This window comes from Crocodylus siamensis, chromosome 3, assembly GCF_052110815.1.
Source record: "Crocodylus siamensis isolate JL-2025a chromosome 3, ASM5211081v1, whole genome shotgun sequence".
In the NCBI taxonomy this organism is placed as follows: domain Eukaryota; kingdom Metazoa; phylum Chordata; order Crocodylia; family Crocodylidae; genus Crocodylus; species Crocodylus siamensis.
The window spans coordinates 26,403,344-26,415,767 of record NC_143397.1 but is presented as its reverse complement, the minus strand read 5'-3'; positions in this window follow the sequence as shown (position 1 = coordinate 26,415,767).

Below are 12,424 nucleotides of genomic sequence, written 5' to 3'. Positions count from 1 at the left end.
ACACTTCTGTCATGCCACATGTGCATAGCATGAGGTGCAATTGTGGGTTCAGGGATTAGATCCTACCATACCCTAATGCCTGTTCAGAGGGACCCTGAAATCATGATCCCACGCTCCCCCTGCACTGGCAATCAGCAAGCCATGTGGGCAGCCAGTGCACCTGCAGCTAGGAGCACCAGTCAGCTGCTCCATGCTCCCAGCCCAGAAATACACTGACGACATGTTAATTTAAGGCATAATGGGAACCAGCCACAAAATTACGGTGCATAGATTGTGTAATCATTCTGTGGCTTATTTATCACTACTGAAGATGTGATTAACTGGTTAATCACATATAAGTATAACGTCTGCCAGGGCCTTAGCCTCTCAGTGCCTTAGAATGAATCCTAGTCATACCCAAATAAACTCACATTGTTAAACTCTACAACTCACTATTGGGGCTGACTGAATTGTACAGGGATGGACAGTATGTCTCCCCACTGCCTCAAAAAGTGTGGCTCTGAAGCCACGGAGTCCAATGCTGCTCACAGTTTCATGTCCTTTCTTCCCCAGATATTCTTTCCAACATTTATTTTTATTAACTTATTACATGTATTACAGTAGTGCCTGGAGGATCCATTATGATAAGCACTCTGTATCCAGAATGAAATATAGTCCCACACTAACATAATTTAAATCCAATCAACAGACAATAATGTGTAACAAAGAAAGGCAACATGCATGTTTTCAACAGATCAACTTGGTCATTATTAATTTTAGACACAGTGAAGAGACATAAACTGTGAAGAAAAGTCTTTGGACAGTCTGAACATGGCAAAGATACTGTACAAGCATGTCTCATACAGATAATTAGGAATTGATCCTCCTCCCATTCAAGGCTGAATGATGGAGGCTCAAACCCTCCAAGCATGGCTCTGTTTGAATGGGAGAACACAGGGTAGGTATCTGGAGCATTTATATAGAACCTAAGATTTGCCTCTTTCCAGAAGAAACAAAAAACTAGCATTTAGCTAGCAGGTGGTGTAAAACAAAGTGCAGTGTACACTACTGGTGGAGGAACACATTACATTTTAAAATAAATGCTACTATGAAAAAGTCATATTTGTGAAATTCAGATTGCAAAAGCAATGGGAAATTGTATGAAGAAAGAGAGAGAGATTGACTGAAGGCTGATAAGTAATCTTATCAAAAAAGGGAGGAAGGAGGACCCGGGAAACTATAGGCTGGTTAGTCTTACCTCGATCCTAGGCAAGCTGTTCAAGAAAATTATGCTGGCACACATCCAGGAGGGGCCATGCTTAGGGGCAACCAACACGGGTTCATCAGTGGCAGGTCCTGTCAGACCAACCTGGTGGCCTTTTACGATCAGATCATCAGATGCAGGGGTAGCAGTGGATATAGTCTTCCTGGACTTCCGGAAGGCTTTTGACACTGTCTCTCACCCTGTTCTCATTAAGAAACTGGGAGGCTGTGGTGACACACAGCCAAATGGGTCGCCAAGTGGCTGGAGAGCCGCACCCAGAGGGTGGTAGTGGATGGGTCCTTCTCAACCTGGAAGGACCTGGGCAGTGGGGTTCTACAGGGCTCGGTCCTTGGGCCCGCACTGTTCAACATCTTCATCAGTGATTTGGATGAGGGGGTAAAAAGCACCCTGTTCAAATTTGCTGTTGACACTAAGATGTGGGGGGATGTGGGAACATTGGAAGGATGCAACAGGCTACAATCAGACCTAGACCGGTTACAAGGGTGGGCGGACAGGAATAGGATGGGTTTCAACACAGACAAGTGCAAGGTGATGCACCTCGGGAGGAACAACCGGCACCATACCTACAGGTTAGGGAACTCCCCTCTTGTCAGCACGGAGGCAGAAAGGGATCTGGGGGTCATCATTGACTCCAAGATGAACATGGGCCGGCAGTGTGGAGAGGCAGTTAGGAAGGCCAACCGTACCTTGTCATGCATCCACAGATGCATCTCGAGCAGGTCCAGGGAGGTGATCCTCCCCGTCTATGCGGCACTGGTCAGGCCGCAGCTGGAGTATTGCGTCCAGTTCTGGGCACCGCACTTCAAGAGGGATGTCGACAGCATGGAGAGGGTCCAGAGGAGGCCACTCGTACGATCAGGGGACAACAGGGCAGGCCCTATGAGGACAGGCTACGGGACCTGAACCTGTTCAGCCTCCAAAAGAGAAGGCTGGGGGGGATCTAGTGGCCTGTTATAAACTAGTCAGCAGGGATCAGCAGGCATTGGGGGAGTCACTGTTCCCCCAAGCACCGCCAGGAGTGACCAGGAATAACGGTCACAAGCTGGCAGAGGGTAGGTTTAGGCTAGATATCAGGAGGCGTTACTTCACGGTCAGGGCGGCTAGGATCTGGAACCAGCTTCCAAGAGAAGTGGTGCAGGCTCCTACCCTGGGGGTGTTTAAGAGGAGGTTAGATGCACATCTTGCTGGGGTCGTTTCACCCCAGTACTCTTTCCTGCCATGGCAGGGGGTCTGACTAGATGATCTGCTCAGGTCCCTTCTGACCCTAGAAACTATGAAACTATAAGAAAAAAAAAAGTATTTTCAGGATGCTATTTCCCTCGTTTAATCGATCTACACAGTGCATGTGTTCGCTCTCTATGTGTCTAGTCATTTTTGATGTAATCCTAAAAGAAGTACTTCCTATATTATGCATCAAACTCAAAACTATATTGATTTTAAAATAAGAAATGTGGCAGAGACTTTAGCTCCTAATAAGGTAAAGAAAAGTATTTTGAAGCAGTTTGTTTTGAAAAAGGAACTGTACATATGCCCAAAATCATTGAGGTTCTTATGCCAACCCCAACTAATTGCAATAGCAGATCAAATTCCATTCAAGTTCACCCTTCTCCCAAACTTCTAGCATGGAAGCTTACTGAACCACTTCTCCTGGATCAGTTGACCATTCCAGACTGATTCTGCAACTAGACTTACTTTTTGCGCATGCACAGTTTCATTCATAAAACTGCTTACAAGGATCAAGCCTGGAAGACCAAACAATGGGATCACAGTCAATTCAGGAACTTAGGGAACAGTTCAGTAATTCCCATTTCTCATTCCACAATCACAAGCTCTTTCCACATGTTTTCTTACGCAACCATTCTGCACTAGCAAATGCAGCATTATCAGTAAGCACCAGTCAGAAAGATGTGTTGTCATAAACAAGACAACATTTAGTTTTTTCAGTGTCCTAACGGTTGTGTTCATTTAACAATGATGTGTGCTTTTGGGGAGTTCCCATGTTTGTCCTCAGAACGGAACAGATTTTAGTTATGGTTAAAGGTTTTATAGATGCTTTGTTTGATTTAAAGCTTCAGAAAGATAGATACATATTTGTGTTTAAACTTGCAAATATTTGCATATGCTTAATTTCATATATTAACAGCGGCCCCACCCATTTCAATGGAACTATTCATTGGGTGAGATCTTGGCCTGACTAAAGTTAGTGGCCAATAGGGCTGTGCGAAACAACACCATTTCATTTCAACTTCCATTTCACAATGACAGTGTTTCATTTCATTTCAAAACCACCGTTCCATTTCGTCTCGTCGAAACTGCTTTGCTGTTTCCATGCTGTTTTGACGTTTTGCCCATAGGCTATAATGGAGAAGCATGAAACTGCGTATAACTTCGTCATTTCTTTTCTGATTTGGAGGACACTTGCAGGGATAGTATTGCCTTCCGGGGCCACAAAGCCTGTCAAGTTTCAAGGAGATAGATGTAGGGTTTTCTGGGAAACTGCATCTCAAACTGTTCAGCGCAAAACTTGTGTCACTTGTAAGTGTGAAGGCACAAAGAAAGCTCAGTTCAAACAATGCTTTCTACGCTGTTTTTCCATCTCCCCCCCTCCAGCACTGGGATTGGAAGGCACCTCAGTCCTTGGCCAGCTACACAGTCAATATGAAAGCAGTCCTTCCCCGCTCTTCCCGCTCCCTCACCTTAGTTTCTCTTTAGCTGCAAGCAAGCCCAGCTTCAAAACTTGAAATGTTTAAAATCATTTGAATCATTTTGACTGCACTCATTTTGTTTCAAGGCTGTTTTGAAGCCTTTCATTTCATTTTGATTTTGCTGTTTTGAGCTTGAAACAAGTCAAAACATCATCAAAACAACACAGCCCTAGTGACCAACTCTCACTGAATTTAATAGGATTTTATACTCAGAACATAAATCTAAACATATGTTAAGTCTTCAGGGGTTGGCATATAATTAATTCAAAATATCCACTGGGCATGTCTTTGGTAGCCATGGTAGTCTGAGAAAGAGAAATGTAAAACTTGAAAATGCTCGGTCCAGGTATAACTTTTATTAGACCAACTAAAAAAAAAAAAATCACAAAAATATTATCTTTTTCTGCAAGTTTTCAGGATCACACACACCTTTCCTCAGGCTCAGGGAAAATTAACGATGGTAAAAAGTCCCCATGGGTAGAAAATAAACTTCATTTTTGCACACAGGAAAATGATGGTAAAAAATCCCCATTGAAAGCTTGCAAAAAAAGATAATTTCTCTCCCAACATGGCTACCAAATATATCCCTGAAACATTAAATATGCCAAATTTTAGCTAATTTTGGATTTAGACTTCATTAATGAGCAACAAGAAAGATTTCTACACCTGCCTGCCTTTCAGTCATCTGATGCCTCCAGGGAAGGAATCCTGCCTTATCTGCACATCAAAGAGTAACTCACAGAAACATGCTCAGAGGAACAGACTTTCACCTTCAGCTTCCTCTGTGCAAAAATTAGATTTATTTTCTAGCTATGGAGCCTTTTTCCCATCTTTAATTTTCCCTAAGCTTGAGGAAGAGTGTGTGTGTGTGTGTGTGTGTGTGTCCGCCCAGAAGCTTCAGAAAAAGATAATATTTTTGCAATTTCTTAATTGGTCTAATAAAAAGTATCATCTCTGAACCAAGAATTCTAGAGTTTTGCATTTCTTCACTGGGCATGTCTACACTTGCCTATTAAATGTACATCAATAAACTCCAGATCTCATTGCTCTTGAGCACCATGTCTTCATGTGTACCTGGGATCACAGCACACTGAACTGGGTCACAGCAGCCCTTGTGGCAGGGGGCCTGCAGGCTCAGCCTGCTAGCCTGTGGCTGCTCCAAGGTGCTGCAAAAGGGCTGACTGGGGCAAGAGAGTGCTTCAATATGGGGCTAACCAGCAGGCAGCTCCTGCACTGAAGTGGCTTCATGGCACAACCAGCCAGGCACCCTCTACACTTGCACTGCTGTGGAGTAAAAAAAACTCCACAGCAGGATAGTATTTGTATTTACGAGTACCATCCTGCTTCAGGATAAATTAGTTTACTCCAGCCTAATAGGGTTGTACATGTAGACACTGAGATGTTTACTGTGCAGCTAATTAGTCTACTGCACAATAAATGCCGGATGCCCATTTCTTCCCTAAAACACTCTTTGGGCTCCAAGACATTATTTATTTATTACATTTTTATTAAGAGAGAGTGCACAACTGTCAACTAAAATTACAGGTTGAACTGTTACTGTCAAAGGTTTTCAAAGACTACGGTACCATCTAGTGGAATCAAAAAGCAGCACAGTCTGAGTCCCAAAATCATTAGAGGAATCTATTCAAAATATAGCAAAGGAAAAATCTGAAGCACCATCCTCACTCTCACTGACCACTCAGTCGGTGGTTTATTCCTTCCTCATTTTGTCTCATACTCCTGGTTCTGCTATGCAGACGCCTACAAACCTAAGTAAAGCCAAACTTGCCTGAGCATTGCACTAGAAAGTATTGCACTACTAGCACAACACAGCACAGCACAAAACTTCCTAAATCAAATATTTAGTATGCAAAAATTATGCCATTTTCAAGAACTTTTGAGATGGCTAGAAAAATTAAAAATAAAATGTATGCATAGCTTTTAACACCAGATAGCAGGAATCACTTGGTTGAACATAATTAAATGAATAAATAAAAGTTTATTTGCATAGAATACAGCAACTGAATGACAGAGCAAGCTATAAACAAACTATAAATAGCAGCACTTTAGTGACAGATTTGATACCCATTGCAAGGTATCATCAGTAGCCTGGTGCAGGTCTTCAGTGTAACTATTAAAATGATACATAGGATATTCCTCCCTGATGTGCTATAGCTTGGATTTCATCATACTCACATAAAATTCCATTTGTGTAGTTTGTAGTTACATCCACCTAGTCCATTACAAACCTTGTTCAGTGTTGTCCAGCTCCACCTTGGTAAAGTTAAGCCAAGAGATTTAGGTGTGTGGTCCGTGATAAGAAATTTATTATGTCAATTGAGTTTTATTGCTGGATCTATTTTTCCTTGATGTAAAAGTCTGTCATCCAGTTTTTTTTCCCATACTCCAAAACAGCCTTCTCAACTTAAGCCTTGGCCTAGCGGGTTCATTAAGTTCCTCAAAAAATGGTAGTGAATTGAATGTAAGCAGTTTTTGTAAACTTGAAATAGCTTTCTATGTTGAAGATCAGGAGGGAACATGAGATATGAGTCAGGGAACAAGAGAAGTTCTGCAAATACCTGTTATGAGACTTACTGTTTCATTCAACACTGACAAGTGCAAGGTGGAGGGGGAAGAACCAGCAGCATACCTACAAATTGGGGAACTCCCTTCTCATCAGTGCAGAAGCGGAAAAGGATTTTGGAGTCATTATTGATGCCAGAATGAATGTAGGCCGACAGTGTGGGGACGTGGTCAGGAAGGCCAGCCTTACCTTGTCATGCATCCACAGATGCATCTCAAGCAGGTCCAAAGAGGTGATCCTCCCCCTCTATGTGACACTTGGTTAGGTCGCAGTTGGAGTACTGCATCCAGTTCTGGGCACCACACTTCAAGAGGGATGTGAACAACATGGAGAGGGTCCAGAGGAGGGCCACTTGCATAATCAGGGGGCAGCAGGGCAGGCCCTACAAGGAGAGGCTACGGGACCTGAACCTGTTCAGCCTCCAGAAGAGAAGGCTGAGGGGGGATCTAGTGGCCATTTACAAACTAGTCAGAGGGGACCAGCAGGCACTGGGGGAGTCCCTGTTCCCCCGAGCACTGCCAGGAGTGACTAGAAATAATGGTCACAAGCTGGCAGAGGGTAAATTCAGATTAGACACCAGGAGGCGCTACTTCACTGTCAGGGCAGCTAGGATCTGGAACCAAGTGAAGTGGTGCTGGCTCCTACCTTGGGGGTCTTTAAGACGAGGCTGCTGGATGAACGCTTTGCTGGGGTCGTTTGACCCCAGTACTCTTTCTTGCCATGGCAGGGGGTCGGACTCAATGATCTGCTCAGGTCCCTTCCGACCCTAACATCTAGAAACTATGAAACTATTCAGCTGAGAGTCAATCAGGCTGATTTGGGCACTCTTGCCCCAAACTGGGGCACAATACTCAGCCACTGGAAAACCAAGGGCCAGTGCTGATGTTCTAAGAACTTCAGCATCACTTCTCCAACTTGTACCATCCAATTTTAAGATGATGCTATTACATGTGGTAAGTTTATTCTTAATTATTTGTAAAGGATGCCTATTGATGAGACTACAGTCAACGTGAACTCCAAAATTTATACTCCAAGTATAATTAGTGTAATCAATTAGAATAATCAGTAATGATTCCCCACTAATCTCCAGGATAATTATATTAACTGCAAAAAAACCCTAATTTGATCAATCTAAAATATTTGGGGGGATTGTCAGGATCCTATTGACATTAGTTTATATAATATTACAGAAAGTTGTCCAATCAGCTTGATCAGTATTCCAGCATGAGAGGGGATGGCTATTAGTAACCAGGATAGTAATACTAATTTCAGTTATAATAGGACAAAGCTGGCTATTAAAAAAAAGTTTTAAGTACTTCTTCTGTGGCCAGTAAAGGGGTATTGTTATCATTTATTGAGATAAAACAGAGGTCAGGACTATAAGATCATTTCCATTGTGCTGAATAGAATAATCCTCTTAAATTTTTCAACTTGGATGAACTGATGTCCATTAGCTGTAGTGCAGTCCATCAGTTGAATGCCATTTTCATTGTTTGTGGAATATTTCTACTAAGCGTGATGAGAACTGAAGTCACCAACATACTATGCCAGATGTTGTTGCATTGGAAGTACATGTGCAGGCCATCTCTGCAAGAAGGGACTTATATGTATTGAGTATATTGAGACTGAATTTTGATTCCAATCACATACTGGCCACTCTCCAAGGCAAAAGATTACTTTCTGAATCCATGTGTGAGAGGGGCAGTGAAAGCCCCTCTAAGAGGTCCTGTACCCCCACCCCATGTGCCCCGGTACTTACCACAGGGATCCTGATGAACAGCAGCCTGGAGGAATTGCAGATGTCGGCCCCATGGTTCTGGAGCTGCCTGCAGCTGTGGATCAGTGAGGGACGTGGGTGGAGCCTCCGAGAACCACAGGCTGCTCAAATAGCAGCCGGGAAAGCAGCTGAGGAGACACTGGCGGTGAGAGAAAAGGACGTCAACCCAGGGACGCCAGTGGTGGAAGAAGAGGACACCGACCTGGAGATACCGGCAGCAAGGAGGAAGGTTGCCCAGCTAAAGGCAAGAGAGGGGGAGCAGGGGGCTCCAACACAGCAGGGAGGAAGCTCTAACCAGGAGAGACAAGCATCTCCCAGGAACGACACCACAGCCTCTTCAGGGAATCTAGGTATGGTGGTGGGAGGCACAAGCAGAAGGCAGTTACCCCATGAGGGGCACGGTGGGGAGGCACGAGCAACCCGGCACGGGAACCACGCACCCTTGCAAGATGGGGAACATGGAGAGCAACTCCAGGTCAGCTGCGGGCCTGAGCTGGACAAACTGAGGAGGTGGACCAGGGTGGGACATGGGACAGCAACCAGCCCCCATAGTCACCCAGGGCACAGGGACAAGTGGGTCCCTCATCCTTTCCTTCAGTTTTCTTTATTTCTTTGAGTTATAAAAGGGGCACTGGGAGATGAGATCCCGGGGGGCCCTTCAGCGGAGGTCCAGATGTTGGTTTCAGTTGAGTTCAGAAGCCCTAGCTAGCCCAATGACAGGGCAGGCTTATATGCTCTAGCTGGCCTGAAGTCAAGGAACCAGCTATGGTGAAGGGTGAACTGACCAGGAAGGCCTGACATATTCTGAAGCGGGCAAGCCAGCCAAAGAGGAAAAATCATCCAAGGGGAGGCCTGCAGAGCATAGTGTTCATCCAGGCTGTGGAAGTGATAAGGGTTGGGTAAAGGGGAGGTTTGGAGCCCCACAAAGAAAGAATAGGGATTGAGGCATCTTCATCCTTGGGGGCCACCTGAAGGGAACTGCCTCCCCAACAAAAAGCATCAAAGTCATGGCAGGTGAGTACTCCATAACACCCAGATGGCACCCGAACTTAAGCCTCACCCTGACATCACTTGGGGGCAAGGTGCCCAGCAAGAGAAGGCCAAAGCCTTGCAAAACCTACCAGTGACACCATGTCTTACATAAGCAGAATGCCCATATTAATCAAAAAAGGACAGAAGGCTTTATAACATTTTTTCAACAAAAGGAAAAAAAGTTAAAAATGCAAAAGTAAATGGAAGGCAAGACAACATTCAACAAGAGGTTTACTAGAAATAGATCAAGTTAGATTAATCTGAAACTTTTCTCCCATAAAATAGCTAACTTGCTAGACAAGAAGAATGTGGTAGATTTAATCCATCTGAACTAAAGCATTTGGTACACTGCCATATAGAAAATTAATAATACAGTTGAAGATGGGGGCTGATACAAGAATTATGGATAAGAAAGTGGCTAGAAGAGAGACCTATCAGAAGAACTATCAGATTAGAGGTGTAAGCTCCCCAAGGGTCAGTCTTAAAGCCAACGTTATCTGCAGTGTCATTTACCCTAAACTCAATGCATGGTTGCCAACCCAAGACAAAGAAATACTGACAATCTACAAGCCTTTTACTCACCGTCAAACTGTTTTAATGACATGTTTATACCAATATATCTTTTATATAATGCAACTCTACCAGACACGGCCCTGCTGTCAGATCCCAGTTAGAAAGGCTGGGTTTCTATGTTTAACACCAACTAGTTTGGATGTCAGTAAAATGTTTTCAGTAAAAAAATTCTTGGGCTGGCAACTTTACTTAATTACAGCAATGGTTTTCCATTGTGTGCCCCCCATCAGGGGTTCCCGACTTACATCTCACTCCCTGATGCCCCCAACTATACCATGCTGCCCTCCCACCCAGCCAACCCCTCAATTTTACCTCTGCCAGCCTTGGCCCCTTTGCCCCAGCTTGGATCTCCAGAAAAGCCTATCTGGGACCTAGCAGTATTACAGCCAGCTGGAGGCACAGTAGTACCAGCAGCAGGACGTGGCTGAGAGAACAGTTCCTGCAGGACACTGCACTCCTGCTCAGACACCAGATGGCACTTCTGTGTTCTGTCTGTCAGAACCTCAATGTAGCTGTGGCTGCTTAGTGTTTTTACTGACTTTTAGCCTGATTTTTTTTTTTTTTTTTACTGACAGTCAATAAATTTACTGGCAGCTGGAAACCCTAGCTAAATGAAGTGACACAAAGGTGGTGTAATTAACACAGGGAGAGCCTAGAATATCCTATCTTGAAGACTGGAACAACAGAAATGAGGTGGGATATAATACAAAGTGCAAGTCATGAATTTAGAAATTAAGCAAACATTTTGTTAAAATTTGGAGACTCATTTGTTAGAATGACAGAGGTGGTGGAGCAACAGTACTCAGATTCACCGGTCAATCACATAATGATTATAAGCTACCAATATGATGAAGCCATGATAAAGAGAAATGCAGTCCTAGGATGCATACATCTAAATATTTCCAGGTAAGCAAGGTTTAATGCCACTGTTCGAGTTCCTGGTAAAATTTCATTTGAAATAATGCATATAATCCTATTAACCAAGTTTAAGAAAGCTCATTTTAAACTGGAACACATGCTACTGAAGGGATAATTGGATGTTCAGGGCAATGGAGAGTCTTGTAAGGTAAACTAGAAAAACCTGACTGTTTAGAATTATAAGTTGAAGGCAGAGAAGGGCTACATGAAGGGCAGTAAATACGAGGGAGGAAGAAGAAATGGCCATGAAAAAACAAATTAGCCTGAAAGGTCAAAGGTGGTTTCTAACCATCAGAGGAGTAACGTTTTTGGAATGGCCTCCTAAACAGCAGTCTGTGTGTGCTGAACCTGTGTTCTGTTACAGGTATAGACTGGTTTCCAATCATTTATACTAGTAAAAGTGTACTCTCTGTACTTAGCTGTAACTGGCCTAGATTCCAGGATTCACAGTAGTGCCCCTTGGTGGCTGTCTAGTGCCTGCTCTCCCCAAGACTCCTGGTCACTCCTCTGCCTGCTCTCCTGCCACACCTTGTTCATATTGTTACACTGGAGAACAGGAGGTTGCTCAATCTCATCACCAATTATTGCACTGGCAACACAGGACCTTAGGGGTCTGCTTTGTGTCTACAACCTCCCTGCAAGCCATGCCCATGCCTCACAGGTGTTGCCAATTAACCTCCTGTTGGGCCCTTGGTCCACAGTCTTCATCTCAATCTGTTAATCAGTTGGCCGATCTACTGTACCCACAGTTACAGTCTTATAGCCAGTTGTGGCAGTGCACTTAGTGCACCTGACCCCTACAGCAGCCTATGAGTGGTGAGAGGGCTAAGAAGAGCCTTACCAGACAGGGAACTGGCTTGGCTTAGCTGGGAGATAAACCCAGACCCTGGATGGAACAGACAGTAAAATCTTAGTGTCACGGGGTGGGGCCCCGCGAGCGGCCGTGAGCTCGCTAGCGCCCCTTTGCCGTGCCAATTAGGGTGATCTGGCACCCTCTACTCGCCCGCCACGTCTTCGCTGTTGAGGTTCAGAATGGGAGGCTGCCTATTTACACCTAACGACACCTTGCTGGTATCACCTCCGTTCCAAAGTGGGGGTACTCTCACCCCAGCCTTATGGGCAAACGTGTGCCTCCAAACCTCCCCTTTAGCACGCCCCAAGCCTCACAGCTGTCCCGTGGGACATTGTACAGTCCCTCGCCCTTCTTGTGCCCTCTCTCTCTCTCTCGGGCACCCTGGGCTCCTCCCCTGCCTGGCGCCCCCTTGGGCCGGGCTCCTATCACCAGCCCGCTCCCTGCACCCTGGGCCCATCTCGCCAGCGTCCGATTATCGCTGGCGCCCCCTGGGCCCGGCTCCTACCCACCGGCCTATTACCAGCACCCCTGGGCCTGGCACATAGCCACCGCCCTAGCTCCTCTCGCCCCTCTCAGGGTCTCTGCCACGCTTTCCGTGCTTGCGGCCCCTCTCGGGGTCTCTGACCACGCTCCTTGCGCCTCTCGCCCCCTCCGGGGCCTGTACCGCGCTCCTTGCGCCTCTCGCCCCCTCCGGGGCCTGTACCGCGCTTCTCGTGCT